The following is a 21,180-nucleotide window of genomic DNA, read 5'->3' on the forward strand; positions in this document are numbered from 1 at the left end:
GGAAACTGTACAGATTGCATGTTTAAAACATGACATAGACATGACTGCAGCTGCAGTGGATGCCATACAAGTTGCAGGCAATGAGTGGAGCAGAGAGATGCTGAGCATACACTTGCTCTCTCTCAATCTCTCTCTCTCTCACACACACACACACACACACACACACACACACACACACACACACACACACACACACACACACACACACACACACACACACACACACACACACACACACACACCACAGTAGAGAGAAAACACACCATTGCTGGGTGAGTATGGGGTTGGGGTAAGGTTAGACTCAGATAAGAGAGAGAGAAAGGAGAGAGCAGTCAGTCTTCCATGGGCTCCAGTGTAAAACAAACACTTCTGCGCAAAATCTCTGGCAATAAATCAAATCAAAATCAAATCAAATGGTATTTGTCACATGCGCCGAATACAACAGGTGTAGACCTTACAGTGAAATGCTTACTTACAAGCCCTTAACCAACAATGCAGTTTCAAGAAAATACCTAAAAAAGTAAGAGATATGAATAACAAATCATTAAAGAGCAGCAGTAAATAACAATAGTGGGCTATATACAGAGGGTACCGGTACAGAGTCAATGTGTCAATGTGCAGGGGCACCGGTGTTGAGGTAATTGAGGTAATATGTACATGTAGGTAGAATTATTATGGCTATGCATAGATAATAACAATAGCTGGGTTATTGGTAAAACATTAAGCCTATGTGATATGTTCACCCTCCTTCTACTTCTACTTTTGTATTCATCTGATCAGTCCAACAGGACTGGGAAATAAATGTCCGCTAATCTAATTCATTAATACTAACACTGATTAATCTGCTTGGATGCAGACATGTCCATACTCGCCCCTCACATGACACTGAGATTGAGAGCCAATAAGGATGATGTCATCAAACAGATTTGGAGCATTGTCTTTATGTTCACATTGGTTAGAAATGTATCTGTCCGTATCTGATATATAGGTGATCCATTGACCTGTGTGAGTGTGTTAAGGGAGGCGAGGCGCGCGCGTAAGCGCCATTGGTTTGTATGGGCCAAAGCCCCGCCTCATTAAAAAAGCGAGAGAAAAAAGGAAAAGAAACTGATACACACCCCTCTCTCAATTCTTGCAGGAGGGACGTAATAGGAAGGAGTGTGTAAGCTTACAAACGGTGCCGCAATCAAGCATAGGATAGTTTAGAGGAAAAAGCGACATTAGGAATCAATTATTTCTGCGACGGAGATCGGTCCCGTTGCTCTAGGATTTAAGTTTTTGTGGCATCTAAAGGTGGATCCATTAATATCGAACAGGAAGCGGTCTTGTAAAGCGTATGATGCTATTTTCGGACGCATAAAGCCACCGTTTGAACTTCTCAATAAACATCTAATCGAGGTAGGACGAACTAATTTTCTAATGACTTCGAAAACCTCAGTTGTTCAACCGGTGTAGTTTTGAAAGCCATCTTTGTCGCTTGTTGGTGCCCATGTGTGTCTGCGCCATCAAGAAGTGGAGTGACTAGGGAGGGAATTGTGGGGTGGGCTATTCCGAGGACATCTTTAGTGAAAGGGAAAAAAATTACATTAGTAAAGGCATAATGCTATTGTGGCTACGTCCTGTCAATAAAGTAATCAACTATGACCCTCAGTCATACCAACACAACAACCAACTTTGGAAGTCCAACAGATTTAATAGAAGAATAGGTGAATAAGAGAGAACAGAAGAAGGATTCCATTTTAATTGGCAGTGCCAATTTCAACACGTTGAGGAAGTCTGTTTTAGACGTTTCACATTATGATTGGCACTGCCAATTTTAATGGATTGGATAGAAAAAATTGGATAGAAAAAAGTTATTTAGATACAAAGTTAAATATATCAAATCATTTCAGTAGTGCATGAAAACAGATGTGTCACCATTGCAGTGGTTGAGCTTTACTTTAAAGGGGCAATCAGAAGTTGCTACATACATTTTTGGATTATAAATGAATATGCACCCATTGATTCTTGAAGAATATAACTTATACATGCCTCATGAGCTTAGTTCAACTGTCGTTCCCCATCAGAAACCAAAATATAACCTTGGTTTACTCCATTTGTAAAAAAAAAAAAAAAAAAAAAAGCTAATATAAACAAACACTGTATAGCCTCAACATAGTTAAAACTATACTTTTTATATCATGAATCCTTGCATCTATAGCTCTGTCTATGAATTTTAGAGTGGTTACATTTCTCCAGTCCCATCCCTCAGCTTTTTACAGGAACCATGGTGGGAAGCCCAGTTTATTGTTTCAGCTGCTGATTGGCCCTTTAACTTGAGGTTTACAAGTTAGATCTCTCTCTCTCTCCCACTCTGTCTCTCAGTTTTATAGCATGCATCTACTGCATACTTCACAGATGAAAGCAGGTGGTTTGATTTTAGAGGGCCACATCTCTTCTTCCAAGGCCCCTGGATTCAGCTTTTGTCATTGATATTACAAAAGTATCCCACATAATCACTGAAAACTAATCATGTAAGGAATTCAGACTCTTCATACAATGATTACTGTTATAGGTGCAAAGCAACAGGAGCTCTAGTCTCTCTCCATTCCCCCTACTTCACAATTTGTCATTATCGTGATAAAGGGCCTGGTGGGGATTGGTATGAAAAGATAACCTTTTTTTCAATTTGGAGGCTTAAGTGGAAGGAAGGTCCTTGGGAGAGGGTTCTTTTGTTTTGGCGTGGAAGGAGTGGGGACTGTGGCTGTATGCAGATGTGCTGCTGGTAACTAACATCTGCTCTCCCTGTGGGCATTGTCATGGCGCCAGCCTGTGGTGAAAAGGCCCTGTCAGTAAGGCCCTAATGACCCTGCTGCCCTCTCCTCTCTAGGGGAAACACTTTGGAATGAACTTGAGACCTCTGTTACCTTGCCCTATTTAAGTCTTTTAGGGTGGGTCAAGAGCAGATTTCCGCAATATGCAGCCCGCGGGCCTGTGATTTTATTTGGCCCCCCAAGTTTTCTGAGCAAGTTTTTATTTTTATATAAAGTACCTTCACAAAGTATTCATACCCCTTGACTTATTCCACATTTTGATGTTACAGTATTCAATATATTTTTGTTCCACCCATCTACACACAATACCCCATAATGATAAAGTGAAATGTATTATTAGACATTTTTGCAAATGTATTAAATTAAATATAAATATCTAATTTACATAAGTATGCTAACCCCTGAGTCAATACTTTGTAGAAGCACCTTTGGAAACGATTACAGTTTTGAGCCTTTCTGGGGAAGTCTCCAAGAGCTTTCCACACCTGGGTTGTGCAACATTTGCCCATTATTCTTTTCAGAATTTTTCAAGCTCTGTCAAATTGGTTGTTCATCATTGCTAGAGAACCATTTTCAGGTCTTGCCATAGATGTTCAAGCAGATTTAATCAACTGTAACTCGGCTAGGGCTGTTGCGGTGACCGTATTACCGCCACACTGGCGGTCACGAGTCATGAAGGCAGTCAAATTCCATGTGACCGTTTAGTCACGGCTTCTCCAAGCTCTGATGCTGCTGATGGTCATTAGAAGCCTACCAAACTTGCTAACTGCCTGGTACTTAGCACTCTATTATCCCTCTAATTACTCTGACATCAATGCAAATTGAAAATCTAATCACACACTTCATAAGAGCCCATGAGCTCATGTTGCACAACAATTCTATAGGGTATGCAATTGTGTGAGAAAACAGAGTGATGGTCTCTATTAAAAAGAGGGGGATCCTATCAGCTTTCTATAGGCTAGGCCTACTATATTTATTTCCTAATATTAAGCACATTGCTTATATTTACAACAGGAGTATAGCCTACCTGGCTGGCATGAAAATAAACCACGGGAAAAGCATCCTCCATTTGCTATTTAAGTGCATAGATGACATTAATTTTTCCCCCTGCCCCTGTTTCGAGACAGGTGCATGATAATGATCTATTCTAAATCAAAAGACATTTCACACATATATTATTTAGTATATGTAAACACAAGATTAAATCAAGAATAGTCTGATGGGGGTGTGTTTGGGTGCCTCCACATTCTGAAATTGCATTTTTGTCCCAGCCCCAGTTTTATCATTGGAATGGGATACCAAACGAAGCAATGGTGTACTTTAGGACCATGTGGACACCTCCGAGCGGTTGGGTAGGATGGATATATATATATATATATATATATACATACAGTTGAATTCAGAAGTTTACATACACAGTTTTTCAACCACTCCACAAATTTCTTGTTAAACAAACTATAGTTTTTGCAAGTCGGTTAGGACATCTACTTTGTGCATGACACAAGTAATCTTTCCAATAATTGTTTGCAGACAGATTATTACACTGTATCAGAATTCCAGTGGGTCAGAAGTTTACATACACTAAGTTGACTGTGCCTTTAAACAGTTTGGAAAATGCCAGAAAATGATGTCATGGCTTTAGAAGCTTCTGATAGGCTAATTGACATAATTTGAGTCAATTGGAGGTGTACCTGGGGATGTATTTAAAGGCCTACCTTGAAAGTCAGTGCCTCTTTGCTTGACATCATGGGAAAATCAAAAGTAAGCAGCTAAGACCTCAGAAAGAAAATTGTAGACATCATCAAGTCTGGTTGATCCTTGTGAGCAATTTCCAAATGGCTGAAGGTACCACGTTCATCTGTACAAACAATAGTATGCAAGTATAAACACAATGGGACCACGCAGCCGTCATATCGCTCAGGAAGGAGACGCGTTCTGTCTCCTAGAGATGAACGTACTCTGGTGTGAAAAGTGCTAATCGATCCCAGAACGACAGCAAAATACCTTGTGAAGATGCTGGAGGAAACGGGTACAAAAGTATCTATATCCACAGTAAAACGACTCCTATATCAACATAACCTGAAAGGCCGCTCAGCAAGGAAGAAGCCACTACTCCAAAACCGCAATAAAAAAGCCAGACTACGGTTTGCAACAGGACATGTGGACAAAGATGGTACTTTTTGGAGAAATGTCCCCTGGTCTGATGAAACAAAAATAGAACTGTTTGGCCATAATGACCATCGTTATGTTTGGAGTTAAAAGAGGGAGGCTTGCAAGCTGAAGACACCATCCCAATCGTGAAGCACGGGGGTGGCAGTAGCATGTTGTGGGGGTGCTTTGCTGCAGGAGGGACTGGTGAACTTCACAAAATAGATGGCAACATTAGGAAGAAAAAATGACGTAGGTATATTGAAGCAACATCTCAAGACATCAGTCAAGAAGTTAAAGCTTGGTTGCAAATGGGTCTTCCAAATGGACAATGACCCCAAGCATACTTCCAAAGATGTGGCAAAATGGCTTAAGAACAACAAAGTCAAGGTATTGGAGTGGCTATCACAAAGCCCTGACCTCAATCCCATAGAAAATGTGTGGGCAGAACTGAAAAAGCGTGTGCGAGCAAGGAGGCCTACAAACCTGGCTCAGTTACACCAGCTCTGTCAGGAGGAATGGGCCAGAATTCACCTAACTTATTGTGGGAAGCTTGTGAAAGGCTACCGGAAACGTTTGACCCAAGGTAAACAATTTAAAGGCAATTCTACCAAATACTAATTGAGTATATGTAAACTTCTGACCCACTGGGAATGTGATGAAATAAATAAAAGCTGAAATAAATAATTCTCTCTTCCATTATTCTGACATTTCACATTCTTAAAATAAAGTGGTGATCCTAAATGACCTAAGACAGGGAATGTTTACGAGGATTAAATGCCAGGAATTGTGAAAAACTGAGTTTAAATGTATTTGGCTAAGGTGTATGTTAAGTTCTTGCATCTAGACGTTCCGCTAGCGGAACCCCGTTCCGCCAGTGGAACGCCTAGCCAACAGCCAATTGAACAGCAGGGCGCGACATTCAAAACATCAAAAATCTAATAATTTCAATTTCTGAAACATATGACTTTTACACCATTTTAAAGATACCCTTCTCCTGAATCCAACCACGTTGTCCGATTTCAAAAAGGCTTTACAGCGAAAGCAAAACATTAGATTGTGTTAGGACACCACCTAAACAAGAAAAGCCACACAGCCATTTTCCTAGCAAGGAGATGTGTCATAAAAACCCAAAATCCAGCTAAAATGAAGCACTAACCTTTGACGATCTTCATCAGATGACACTCCTAGGACATCATGTTACACAATACATGTATGTTTTGTTCGATCAAGTTCATATTTATATCCAAAAACAGCATTTTACATTGGCGCGTGATGTTCAGAAAATGATTAGCATCCAAAACTTCCGGTGAAAGACCACAATATGCACATTCATTTACAGAAATACTCATCATAAACGTTGACAAAATATATAACAATTATTTAAAGAATTATAGATTTACTACCTCTTAATGCAACCGCTGTGTCAGATTTCAAAATAACTTTACGGAGAAAGCACATTGTTCAATATTCTGAGTACATAGCTCAACCATCAATGCACGCTATACAGTCAGCCGTCAATCTACGGCGTCGTCAAAACTCTAAAATACTGTTATAAATATTTTCTTACCTTTGCTGATTATCGGCGGAATGCACTCGGAAGGACTCCCACTTCCACAAGAAATGTTCATTTGTTTGATAAAGTCCATAATTTTTGTCCAAATACGTACGTTTTGTTGGCGCGTCCAGAACACTATTCCAAAAGGCACGAGACGGGGGCGCAAATCAATAGATGAAAAGCTCAAAAGTTCCATTACCGTTTGTAGAAACATGTCAAACGCTGTTTCCAATCAAACCTTATGGTGTTTTTAACATAAACAATTGATAATATTCCAACCGGACAATAGCGTATTCATTACAGAAGAAAAATAAAAAATGCTATCCATGCGTGAATGCTCATGAAGTAACTACATGACCTCAGACAGTTCACTGCTTGAACCGGCTGTTATTCGGTCAAAATTCACCATAGAAGACTCAAACAACTTTGTAAAGACTGTTGCCATCTAGTGGAAGCCTTAGGAAGTGCAAGTTGACCCCACAGACACTGTAGTTTCAACAGAAAATGGTCTGAAAGACTACAATTCTCAAACTTCCCACTTCCTGGTTGGATTTTTCTCAGGTTTTTGCCTGCCATATGAGTTCTGTTATACTCACAGACATCATTCAAACAGTTTTAGAAACTTCAGAGTGTTTTATCCAAATCTACTAATAATATGCAAATATTTGACTCTGGGCCTGGGCCTGAGTAGTAGGCTGTTTAATTTGGGTGCGTTTTTCATCTGGCCGTGAAAATACTGCCCCCTATAGCAAAGAGGTTAACTTCCGACTTCAACTGTATATAACGTAGGTACGTGACATAATGACTCCATGTAAAATTTGTCGCTACACCTGCAACAGCATTCCTAACCTAGCCCAAAATGTCTGCTGTGTGGATCGAGCAGTCAACAAATCGAGCAGTCATTTGAAAGAGAACATTTCAGGGAGACAACTCAGGCGAAATCCATTAATGCCAAGATAATGGAATTCATTTTCCTTGACAATCAACCGTTCTCTGTCGAGGGTGGTGTTGGCTTTCGCGACTGGTCGAGCACCGGTACACACTAACGTTACCAAGTGTGCTATTGTTCAAATCATATGTTATTAGTCACATGCGCCGAATACAACATACAATAAAATTTGATCTGAACAATAGCGCACTTGGTAACGTTAGTGTGTACCGGTGCTTTCACCTTACAGTGAAATGCTTACTTACGAGCTCCTAACCAACAATGCAGTTGCAAAAAACTACGGATAAGAATAAGAGATAAAAGTAACTAAAGAGCAGCAGTAAAATAATAATAGCGAGACTATATACAGGGGGGTACCGATACAGAGTCAATATGTGGGGGAACCGGTTAGTTGGGGTAGAATGTACATGTAGGTAGAGTTATTCAAGTGAATATGCATAGATAACTACAGAGAGTGAGAACCTCTCTCAACGGTGCAGCTGTATAACCTTTTGAGGATCTCAGGACCCATGCCAAAACTTTTCAGTCTCCTGAGGGTGAATAGGTTTTGTCGTGCCCTCTTCATGACTGTCTTGGTGTGCTTGGACCATGTTAGTTTGTTGGTGATGTGGACACCAAGGAACTTGAAGCTCTCAACCTGCTCAACTGCAGCCCCGTCGATGAGAATGGGGGTGTGCTCTGTCCTCTTTTTCCTGTAGTCCACAATCATCTCCTTTGTCTTGATCATGTTGAGGGAGAGGTTGTTGTCCTGGCACCACACAGCCAGGTCTCTGACCTCCTCCCTATAGGCTGTCTCATCGTTGTTGGTGATCAGTCTTACCACTGTTATGTCATCGGCAAATTTAATGATGGTGTTGGAATCGTGCCTGGCTGTGCAGTCATGCGTGAACAGGGAGTACAGGAGGGGACTGAGCACGCACCCCTGAGGGGCCCCTGTGTTGAGGATCAGTGTGGCGGATGTGTTACCTACCCTTATAACCTGGGGGCGGCCCTTCAGGAAGTCCAGGGTCCTGTTGCAGAGGGAGGTGTTTAGTCCCAGCGTCCTTAGCTTATTGATGAGCTTTGAGGGCACTATTACGTTTACATTTACATTTAAGTCATTTAGCAGACGCTCTTATCCAGAGCGACTTACAAATTGTTGAACGCTGAGCTGTAGTCAATGAATGGCATTCTCACATAGGTGTTCATTTTGTCCAGGTGGGGAAGGGCAGCGTGGAGTGCAATAGAGATTTTATCATCTGTGGATCTGTTGGGGCGGTATGCAAATTGTAGTGGGTTTCTGGGATGATGGTGTTGATGTGAGCCATGACCAGCCTTTCAAAGCATTTCATGGTTACAGATGTGAGTGCTATGGGTCGGTAGTCATTTAGGCAGGTTACCTTAGTGTTCTTGGGCACAGGCACTATGGTGGTCTGCTTAAAACATGTTGGTGTTACAGACTCGGACAGGGAGAGGTTGAAAATGTCAGTGAAGACACTTGCCAGTTAGTCAGCGCATGCTCGCCGTACACGTCCTGGTAATCCGTCTGGCCCTGCGGCCTTGTGAATGTTGACCTGTTAAAAGCTCTTACTCACATTGGCTGCGGAGAGCGGGATGGTGCTCCCATGCATGTTTCAGTGTTATTTGCCTCGAAGCGAGTATAGAAGTAGTTTAGCTCGTATGGTAGGCTCATGTCAATGGGCAGCTCTTGGCTGTGCTTCCCTTTGTACTCTGTAATGGTTTGCAAGCCCTGCCCCATCCGGCGAGCATCAGAGCCGGTGTAGTACGATTCGATCTTAGTCCTGTATTGATGCTTTGCCTGTTTGATGGTTCATTGGAGGGCATAGCAGAATTTCTTATAAGCTTCCGGGTTAGGGTCCCACTCCTTGAAAGTGTCAGCCCTAGCCTTTAGCTCAGTGCGGGTCCTGCCTGTAATCCATGGCTTCTGGTTGGGGTATGTAAGTATGGTCACTGTGGGGATGACATCATTGATGCACTTATTGATGAAGCCAATGACTGATGTGGTGTATCCCGGAACATATTCCAGTCTGTGCTAGCAAAACAGTCCTGTAGCTTAGTATCTGCTTCCTCTGACCACTTTTTTATTGACCTAGTCACTGGTGCTTCCTGCTTTAATTTTCGCTTGTAAACAGGAATCAGGAGGATAAAATTGTCAGATTTTGCCAAATGGAGGGCGAGGGAGAGCTTTGTATGAGTCTCTGTGTGTGGAGTAAAGGTGGTCCAGAGTTTTTTTTCCCCTCTGGTTGCATATTTAACATGCTGATAGAAATTTGGTCAAACAGATTTAAGTTTACCTACATTAAAGTCCCTGGCTACTGGGAGAGCCGCCTCTGGGTGAGCGTTTTCTTGTTTGCTTTTTGTGGAATACAGCTCATTCAATGCTGTTTTAGTGCCAGCTTCTGACTGTGGTGGTATGTAAACAGCTACAAAGAATACAGTTGAGAACTCTCTCAGTAGGTAGTGTGGTCTATAGCTTATCATGAGATACTCTACCTCAGACAAGCAATAGCTCGAGACTTCCTGAGATATCGTGCACCAGCTGTTGTTTACAAAAATACATAGACCGTCGCCCCTTGTCTTACCAGACGCCTCTGTTCCATCCTGCCGGTACATTATATAACCAGCCAGCTCTATGTTGATATTGTCGTCATTCAGCCACAACTCCGTGAATCATAAGATGTTACAGTTTTTAATGTCCCGTTGGTAGTTTAATCTTCCCAATAACTTGGCAATTTTATTCTCCAAAGATTAAACATTTACTTTCTGAATGGAGGGAAGTGGGGGTTTATTCGATCGCCTACGAATTCTCAGAAGGCAGCCTGACCTTCGGCCCCTCTTTCTCTGCCTCCTCTTCACGCAGATCATGGGGATCGGGGCCTGTTCCCGAGGAAGCAGTATATCCTTCGCGTTGGGCTTGTCAGTCATGAAAGGGAAAAAAAAAGGATTCTGCTAGTCCGTGGTGAGTAATCGCACTCCTGATGTCTAGAGATTATTTTCGGTCATAGAGACAGTAGCGACAACATTTATTTACAAAATACGTTTTTAAAAAAGTTACAAAAAAACACAATCGGCTGGGGGCACGTAAAACGTCTGCCTTCTTCTCCGGCGCCATCTTACCAGATGTTACCCTACCTGAGTTACACAGTAATTGCTTCACTGCAATTTGCTTCATGACATACTATGGAACGCCGTTTGGATCTTTGCGTGTCAAAAAAGATGCACGTCAAATAACACTTTGACGTGTTAAATAAGCTTTTAATTTGACACGTCAAATAACACAGTTCTATTATAGAATGTTGTGTGTTCTGAATTTGCACGTGCAAGACAAGCACCACCACTACAATCAGTTGCACTGTCAAAGCTGTACAAAAAAGTCTGCAAACACTGGCCATGAACAACGTATTTACAATACCGTGTTGGTAATAAAGCATTATTTGTTCGACCGCAACTTCTGGGGTAGCTAGCTTGCTCTAGCTTGGTACCTAGCTTGCACCAATACAACCAGTAGAAACTGCAGTCATTTTCACTATTCTTAGCAATGATTTAGGAATCCTTGTGAGTAAGTATTAGCTAGGTAGCCACTTGTTGTTCGCCTGTTGAAATTGAACTTCAGTTCATGAAAATAAATAGTGGGCCAGCTACTTAATCCTGTTGCCCAAAGGTAACGTTATAAGCAGTCAGTTAGCTTCATCTGGCTAGTGAGGCTTGACCTGACCGGGTTATGTGTTGTGAAGCTAGGATTAGGCACAATAGTGGAATTTGTGGGGGTGCCTTCAAAATAAAAGTACCTATTTGAAAATGATGCAGAAGGTTACAATTGGTGGAATCATGTCATATTTAGACTAGATAATGTTAAACAAGGTTGGAATGTGAAGCAATGAAATGGGGGGGTATCAGTCAACTTGGTGACACCCACAGAACACAACTGTGAAGAGTTTAGGACTGTGACTGTATGAAATAACCTCCCGAGTCAGCCAATTGTGTGTATTGACATTCGTGTTGCACTGTACGGCTTTACCTGAGGATAGGGGATCAATGAAATGGGGTATCAGTCTACTCAATATCCAAGCTATTTTTTTTCCAACGTCCTACTAAGTATGCTCCAATGCAATTCTAAAGTATAGTACATACAGTGGGATTAAAACAGATTTTTGTGAAATTAACATTGTCTTTTGTTGATTTTTTTTATATAACATTCCAACCCCGTTTAGCATGATCTATTCAATTATGGCATAATTTGACTATTTCTATGCATTTGCATCTCCTGTCAATGACTTACTTTTATTGTGAAGACTAACGGCGAAGTCCACTATTGTGGCTAATTTCTAATCCTTATTGTGGCTAGCTTCACATAGACATAGACCGCCATTAATCAAATAAGAACTGTCTTATAAATTAGGGTTATTTTAGATGATGACACCAAGCTATATATAGTTAGCTAGCTAACTATAGCTACTGAAACAGATTGTCATTTTGCTATGTTTTTGGGAAGAACATTGTTTGCATCCATGAGCTAGCTAGCTTTTCTTATGACCAGCACTGTAGGTGCACGAGACAACTTTACCAGCATCATGGCATATGTATCGATGAATTGCTGTGACTTATGAAATACGAGTGAAAGTGTAATCAATGTGTAATAACTAAGTAAACATTTTTATGAACGCGTTAAATTATTATGTGACGTGCAGTCATATTCAGGTCCTGATTGGTCAACAAGCTTATTTGACACGTCAAATCGTGTTATTTGACGTGTATCTTTTTTCACGTGCAAAGACCCAAACAGCATTCCACAGACATCCTGGTTGAGAATGAAATGACTGAACAAATGAACAACGAAACAGCACAGCAAGTATGTGAAAGAAATAGGTTTTGATTATGTTTTACTGGTAATGGGGACATACGTAAATGCCAACAAAATAACTTTTTGGTTTACAAGCGATATCTTTGGACAACATCCAAAGTGTAATCAGTAGGCTTTGGCCGTATACCGTATACCGGGGTATTTGGAAATAGCCATGGGATGGCTTTTTAGTACCGTCAATACCGTTGAAACTATTTAATATAAAAAAAAGTTTAAAAAGTTTTTAAAATACATGTTCTTATTTGTAGCAATTTAAGTAAATACCCACAGTCAACATGTGCAATGCATTGGGCAATAAAGCAGATCGTGTTCTTATTTCACCTGTCACATTATTTTACAGTTTGAAGCTTACTTAATTCCCCAACACAGTTGAGCCAGTCACTTGTTTAAGTAATAATGCCCTCGAAGCCAGTGTTTGGAGGATATATTGTCACAGGTGTTGTTAGACCCGAGACAAAGTCAAATCTGTGACCAATCTTTATTCCCAGTCATGTAAAATCCATAGATTAGAGCCTAATGCATTTATTTCGATTGAATGATTTCATTATATGAACTGTGATCTTTGAAATTTTTGCATGTTGCGTTTTTTTTTTTTTTTCATTGTAATAAGGTGACGGGCATCATATTGTGTAGCTTTCTGCTGTGCTTGAGAAGGCAAAGCCCTTTTGGATTAGTTATTTGTACAGCTGCCACTGTTATCTTGATTTCCTTGTGTTTTTTTCTCCTCTCCGTTCTCACCCGTCTGCTCCTCCCCCCTCTTCTCCAATCAGGTCAGGCAGGCCTGTTGCCCTAGCGGCTCCAGACTCCACACAGACACGGTGCGCTCCTGGAGAGCCAGTACTGCATGCGTCAAAACTTTGTTCATTTGCACACATTGTTCACATTCGCTTGTAAATGTCCAAACTCAACAAAAATGACATTCGGTAGCACCTACCTATATATGTGTAACTTAATGAGCTGGATTGTCTGTCTTTGCAATTTGTTTATTTTTGTTTGCACCTCGTTTGCATATTTAGCTAGCAGCCTCCATGCAAATTTGATATTACTTGTGCAAATTTTGTTAGCATTCTGGTAATGGATTCCCAATGGGCTTTTTACATTTTGGCGCCCACTTGTGTACTAAACCGGTAATACCGTAAATCCCAGTATGAGAGAAGGATGATGTGACAATATGAACATCTGGATACCGCCCAACCCTAGTAATTCGTAACTTGCTCAAAGGGATATTTTATTCAATGTCTGCTTTTTTTTATTTTGACCCATTTACTAATAGGGGCCCTTCATTGCGAGCATTGGAAAACCTCCCTGATCTTTGTGGTTGAATCTGTGTTTGAAATTCACTGCTCAACTGCGGGACCTTAAATATAATTGTATGTGTGGGGTACAGAGATGAGGTAGTCATTAAAAAATCATGTTAAACACTATTATTGCACACAGACTCCCTGCAACTTATTATGTGACTTGTTAAGCAAATGTTTACTCCTGCAGTTATTTAGGCTTGTCTAACAAAGGGGTTGAATACTTATTGACTCAAGACATTTGAGTTTTCCATTTGTAATTAATTTGTACAATTTCCGAAACACATCATTCCAATTTCACATGGAGTATTGTGTGTAGGCCAGTGACGACAAATCAACATTGTATCCATTTTAAATTCAAGTCAAGGGCTGTGAAAACTTTCTGAAGCCATTGTATATACAGTATACTGTATATAGTTTTTGTTGTTGGACATAAGACTTTAAAATCACCACGAAATCATCTCCAAGTTATTTTAATTTAGGAAATCTGTTCCCAAGTATTTGCTCTCATAAATAGAGAGGCATATGTGAATGTATCCCAATTTAATCAAGGTTTGAAATTATTCTGTTTTTGTCAAATGCTATATCTGTTTGAAATTCTAGCGTTCAATTTTCAGTGTACAAATTATTAATAACTAAGTTCTGGCCCCCCAAACGTATCGGCCCACGGCGAATGTAATTGGGGACCCGTGGTATTAGAATGTGTTGATTTCAAAGTTGCTAAATTTTACTTTTCATTGAAGTGTCTGCCTTTCTTTAACCTACATATTCCTACTGTTATTCTTAGCAAATGTGTGCTAAACAGAGTGTACAGTCTCTCCTTCTCCCATATTCTCTCTTTCACCCCTCCCTACCTCTATCCATCCTCCCTGTTGGGGATTGAGCTTCTGCTCATGTATCCCTGGCATTTATGTATTCGGATACAAAAGGAGTGTTTTGCCCCTCCCGGCAGACGCATCACATGCAGAATCACAATGCACATGGCAGCTAATATCAGGGTGTTTGATTTATCACTGATGCCAGAAAAATGCAAACTAGCGATTTTGTATTTATGACATCCCATTGCGGCATGTGTGCCTATTGGTGGAGATGAAGAGTTATGCGTGAAGGGGAGCCATGGAGTCGCTGTGTTGGAACTGATCTCAGGTGGATGTGAAGTAGAGGTCGACCGATTATGATTTCTCAACACCGATACCGATTATTGGAGGACCAAAAAAAGCCGATACCGATTAATCGGCCGATTTGCAAACAAATAAATAAAAAAGAATAATAAAAAAAGATAAAGAGATTTAAAAAAAAATATATATATATATAATACATGTTTTACTTATTTTTAAGAATGACAATTACAACAATACTGAATGAACACTTATTTTACCTTAATATAATACATCAATAAAATCAATTTGGCCTCAAATAAATAATGAAACATGTTCAATTTGGTTTAAATAATGCAAAAACAAAGTGTTGGAGAAGAAAGTAAAAGTGCAATATGTGCCATGTAAGAAAGCTAACGTTTAAGTTCCTTGCTCAGAACATGAGAACATATGAAAGCTTACTTTTAACATGAGTCTTCAATATTCCCAGGTAAGAAGTTTTAGGTTGTAGTTATTATAGGAATTATAGGACTATTTGTCTCTATACGATTTGTATTTCATATACCTTTGACTATTGGATGTTCTCACAGGCTATTTATGATTGCGAGTGTAGCAGTATAGCTTCCCTCCCTCTCCTCGCTCCTACCTGGGCTCGAACCAGGAACACATCGACAACAGCCACCCTCGAAGCAGCGTTACCCATGCAGAGCAAGGGGAACAACTACTCGAAGTCTCAGAGCGAGTGACGTTTGAAACGCTGTTAGCGCACACATCGGTTACACCAGCCTAATCTCGGGAGTTGATAGGCTTGAAGTCATAAACAGCGCAATGCTTGAAACATTGCGAAGAGCTGCTGGCAAAACGCACGAAAGTGCTGTTTGAATGAATGCTTACGAGCATGCTGATGCCTACCACCGCTCAGTCAGACTGCTCTATCAAATATCAAATCATAGACTTAATTATAATATAATAAACACACAGAAATACGAGCCTTAGGTCATTAATATGGTCGAATCCGGAAACTATCATCTCTAAAACAAAACGTTTATTCTTTCAGTGAAATACAGAACCGTTCCGTATTTTATCTAACGGGTGGCATCCCTAAATCTAAATATTCCTGTTACATTGCACAACCTTCAATGTTATGTCATAATTACGTAAAATTCTGTCAAATTAGTTTGCAACGAGCTAGGCGGCCCAAACTGTTGCATATACCCTGACTCTGCGTGCAATGATTGCAAGAGAAGTGACACAATTTTACCTGGTTAATATTGCCTGCTAACCTGGATTTCTTTTAGCTAAATATGCAGGTTTAAAAATATATACTTCTGTGTATTGATTTTAAGAAAGGCATTGATGTTTATGGTTAGGTACAGTCGTGCAACGATTGTGCTTTTTTTCGCAAATGCGCTTTTGTTAAATCATCCCCCATTTGGCAAAGTTGGCTGTCTTTGTTAGGAAGAAATAGTCTTCACACAGTTCGCAACGAGCCAGGCGGCCCAAACTGCTGCATATACCCTGACTCTGTTGCAAGAGGTGACACATTTTCCCTAGTTAAAATAAATTCATGTTAGCAGGTAATATTAACTAAATATGCAGGTTTAAAAATATATACTTGTGTATTGATTTTAAGAAAGACATTGATGTTTATGGTTAGGTACACGTTGGAGCAACGACAGTCCTTTTTCGCGAATGCGCACCGCATCGATTATATGCAACGCAGGACAGGCTAGATAAACTAGTAATATCATCAACCATGTGTAGTTAACTAGTGATTATGATTGATTGATTGTTTTTTATAAGGTAAGTTTAATGCTTGCTAGCAACTTACCTTGGCTTCTTACTGCATTTGCGTAACAGGCAGGCTCCTCGTGGAGTGCAATGTAAAGCAGGTGGTTAGAGCGTTGGACTCGTTAACCGTAAGGTTGCAAGATTGAATCCCCGAGCTGACAAGGTAAAAATCTGTCGTTCTGCCCCTGAACAAGGCAGTTAACCCACCGTTCCTAGGCTGTCATTGAAAATAAGAATGTGTTCTTAATTGACTTGCCTAGTTAAATAAAGGTGTAAAAAAAAAAAAAATACCGGTTGTTATGAAAACTTGAAATTGGCCATTCCGATTAATCGGTCGACCTCTAATGTGAAGACACAGTCAAGAGTGAACATGATGCGTGTGTGCCAGTGTGCCACTATTTCACGTAAAATTAAGATCACTGTATTTTGACTAATTTGGATCCACTGAAGGGGGATTGTTGTAATGCACAGCTCTAAAATAAAACTTTGTTCACCAGATTTTCTACTTGGGAATTTGTGTAGTTGGGTGCATTTCAGGCACTGGTGATTTGTAGTTGCATTTAGATGCAGATGTTTCCAACACACCTAAGAGGCATGTAACACACTAAACATGTCTGGACATGGTGGTTGTGAATGTAAGGATCTACTTAAATGAACAGCTGGTGTCTGAAAAGAGGGTGATTGCCACATATGCTGTGAACAATCTGTTATAAACTGATCATTTGACATATTTTGTCATTGTTATGAAGGCTTAATGCATGAAACACTACTTTTTTTCTTCAAATGATTGAACGTGTTGTCAGGTTGATGTCTATTATACACATGTAACGTCAATCCATGTTTGAATAGGATGCTATGCAGACAGGCATTTGAAGTCACATAATTGACTGGCAAAAGAATTACAAGTATTAATTAGTGATGCACAGATATGACATTTTTGGCCGGTACCGATATCCAATATTTTCCTTGCCCAAAACAACAATACCGATATTTAACATTTTAGCGGCATTTTAAGCGTTCAAGTACAGTTAAATAGTTAACACACACACACACATGAACGCAGCGGTCTAAGGCACTGCATCTCAGTGCAAGAGGCATCACTACAGTCCCTGGTTCGAATCCAGGCTGTATCACATCCGGCTGTGATTGGGAGTCCCATAGGGCGACACACAATTGAAGGAAAAATGGCCCCGGAGAAGAAGGCAGACGTTTTACATGTCCCCAACCATTTTTGTTTGTTTGTTGGGTTGTTTGTTTATTTGCGTTGTTTGTAACTTATTTTCTTACTTATTTTGTAAATAATGTTGCCACTACCGTCTCTTATGACCGAAAATAACTCACCACGGACTGACAGAATCCTTTTGTTCCTTTAACAAGAAATTTGTGGAGGGGTTGAAAAACAAGTTTTAATGACTCCAACCTAAGTGTATGTAAACTTCCGACTTCAACTGTAGTCTCGCTATTGTTATTTAACTCCTGCTCTTTAATTGCTTGTTACTTTTATTTCATTCTTATCTATATATTTTTAAACTGCATTGTTGGTTAGGGGCTCGTAAGTCAGAATTTCACTGTAAGGTCTACACCGGTTGTATCCGTGCTTCTACACCTGCATTGCTTGCTGTTTGGGGTTTTAGGCTGGGTTTTTGTACAGCACTTTGAGATATCAGCTGATGTAAGAAGGGCTTTATAAATAAATTTGATTTGATTTATTGTGACTAATAAAATTGATTTGACAATTGGCAATCGTCCGGGCCGTCACTGTAAATATTAATTTGTTCTTAACTGACTTGCCTAGTTAAATGAAGTTTACACACACACACCACACTGACCAGAAAGTTATTTTGTTGGCATTTACCTATGTCTCCATTACCAGTAAAACATAATCAAAACCTATTTCTTTCACTTACTTGCTGTGCTGTTTCGTTGTTCAGTCGTTTCATTCTCAACCAGGATTTCTATGGAGCTCCGTTTGGGTCTTTGCATGTCAAAAAAGATGCATGTCAAATAACACGATTTGACGTGTCAAATAACACGATTTGACCAATCAGAACCTGAATGTGACTGCACGTCACATAATAATTTAACGCGTTCATACATTTTTGACGTAGTTATTACACATTGATTACGCTGTCACTCGTATTTCATAAGTCACAATGATTCATCAATACGTATGCTATGATGCTGGTAAAGTTGTCTCCCGCACCTACAGTGCTGGTCATAAAAAAGCTAGCTAGCTCATGGATACAAACAATGTTCTTCCCCAAAAACATAGCAAAACGACATCTGTTTCAGTAGCTATATAGTTAGCGAGCTAACTATATAGCTAGGTGTCATCATCTAAAATAACCCTAATTTATAAGACAGTTCTTATTTGATTAATGGTGGTCGGACCCAGCTATGTGAAGCTAGCCACAATAAGGATTAGCCACAATAGTGGACTTTGCAGTTAGCCTTCAAAATAAAAGTATGGCATAGTTCTACTATTTGTATTAATTTGCATCACTGTCAATGACATACTGCTATTTTGAAGGCTAACCACAAAGTCCACTGTTGTTGCTAATCCTTATTGTGGCTAGCTTCACCACATGTACCCCGGTCCGGTCGACCCGCACTAGCCAGCTAGCTGGCTGCTTATAACATTAGCTTTGGGCAACAGGGTTAAGTAGCTGGCTAGCTATTTATTTTCATGAACTGAAGTTCAATTTCAGTATGCGAACAAGTGGCAACGTGTCACGATCGTCAAAAGGAGTAGACCAAGGTGCAGCGTGGTAAGTGTTCATCCTTGTATTTATTTTAAATCAGAAAACTAAACACAAAATAAGAAACAATGATAACGACCGTCACGTCTTGCAGGCTTAAACAAGCAGTACAAAAATAAGATCCCACAACTACAGGTGGGGAAAGGCTGCCTAACTATGATTCCTAATCAGAGACAACGATAGACAGCTGCCTCTGATTAGGAACCATACTCGACTCAACACAAAGAAATAGACACCATAGAATGCCCACCCCACACCCTGACCTAACCACATAGAGAAACAAACCGTCTCTCTCAGGTCAGGGCGTGACACAACCTAGCTAATACTTACTCACAAGGATTCCTAAATCATTGCAAAGAATAATAAAAATGACTGCAGTTTCTACTGGTCATTGTAGCAAGCTAAAGCTAGTTTTCCCAGAAGTTGCGGTCAAACAAATAATGCTTTATTACCAAGCAGTATTGAAAACACATCATTCGTGGCCGGTATTTGCTTGTTTGCAGACTTTTTTTGTACAGCTTTGACAGAGCTACTGTATCTTTTTTGACACGCAAAGACCCAAATGGCGTTCCATAGTATGCATATCGTGAAGCTAATAGCAGTGACGCTATTACTGTGAAACTCCGGTAGGGCAACATCTGAAAAAGTGTGCACTTGGTAGTGTGTACCCGTGCTCGACCAGTTTCACTTTCGCTGAAATTTTCTTATTTTTTCAAATGACTACTCGACTTATTGACGGCTCGATCCACACAGCAGACATTGTGGGCTAGATTAGGAATGCTGTGTTGCATGTGTAGCGCAAAATATGATGTGGCATAGTTGCGTTATGTACCTACGTTATATAGGTATGCAAGGTAGCTTTGACATCGGTTTATAACATCAGCGTTAAACTAGACATTGGGCCGATGTTGGCATTTTTATCTAAAATCGGCCTATTCCGATATGTTCACCGATATATCGTGCATCCCTAATATTAATAATATCCTTGCATCCTAATACTCTTTTTTTTAACATATAATTTAGCTCTAGCTGAATCCACCAAATATTTCTCAAAGGCAAAAGCACAAACCTCTTCAGTAAGTTACCGTAGGAAGTCTTCTGAGACCGTTTGACTACCCTGCGATTGTGCAATGCATTATGGGGAGGAGTTAATTGGTGTGAAATTACAATATACCCCTTCTGCTTAGGGAGGACATTTATAGCCTGATGTCACTCACAGCTTTTCAAAATTACTGTTCCAGGAGCTGTATCCCTTAAATAACGTTTGATTTATGGTTAGATATAAAAACATCTACACTTATTGTTCAGGAGATGTGACCGTGGTATGCAATAATGTGGTCTAAGACAGGGTTTCCCAAACTCAGCTGATTCAAATAACCAACTCATCATCAAGGTTTGATTATTTGAATCAGCTGTGCTAGGGATAGTGGAAGCAGGACGGAGTTTGGGAAACCCTGATCTAATATAGGGATTATATGATGAAAAGTATAACAGGTTATTTTTGGAGCGATAATGGAATGACTGGGTGTTGTCATGGAGACCATGCTCATACAATGGTTATACACTGAGTGTACAAAACATTAGGAACAACTGCTCTTTCCATGACAGACTGACCAGGTGAAAGTTTTGATCCCTTATTGATGTGACTTGTAAAATCCACTTCAATCAGTGTAGATGAAGGGGAAGAGACAGGTTAAAGAAGGATTTTTAAGCCTTGAGACATGGCTAGTGTATGTGTGCCATTTAGAGGGTGAATGTGCAAGACAAACACTGTAAGTGCCTTTTGAACAGGGTATGGTAGTAGATGCCAGGCATACCGGTTTGTGTCAAGAACTGTAACACTGCTGGGATTTTCATGCTCAACATTTTCCTTTGTGTATCAATAATGGCCCACAACCCAAAGGAT

General features: G+C 40.1%; 1 protein-coding gene across 1 annotated transcript in view; it reads left to right on the top strand.

The window, feature by feature from the left end:
• The first annotated feature begins 1,112 nt into the window (after nt 1-1,112).
• The window catches only part of ctbp2a (C-terminal binding protein 2a), a 137,135-nt gene continuing 117,067 nt past the window's right edge, over nt 1,113-21,180 (top strand). The window contains exon 1 of the mRNA XM_014204394.2: nt 1,113-1,398. The gene's annotated coding sequence lies outside the window, so the exon portion shown is untranslated. The remainder of the gene's footprint in view (nt 1,399-21,180) is intronic.

This window comes from Salmo salar, chromosome ssa01 (assembly GCF_905237065.1).
Source record: "Salmo salar chromosome ssa01, Ssal_v3.1, whole genome shotgun sequence".
Classification (NCBI taxonomy): domain Eukaryota; kingdom Metazoa; phylum Chordata; class Actinopteri; order Salmoniformes; family Salmonidae; genus Salmo; species Salmo salar.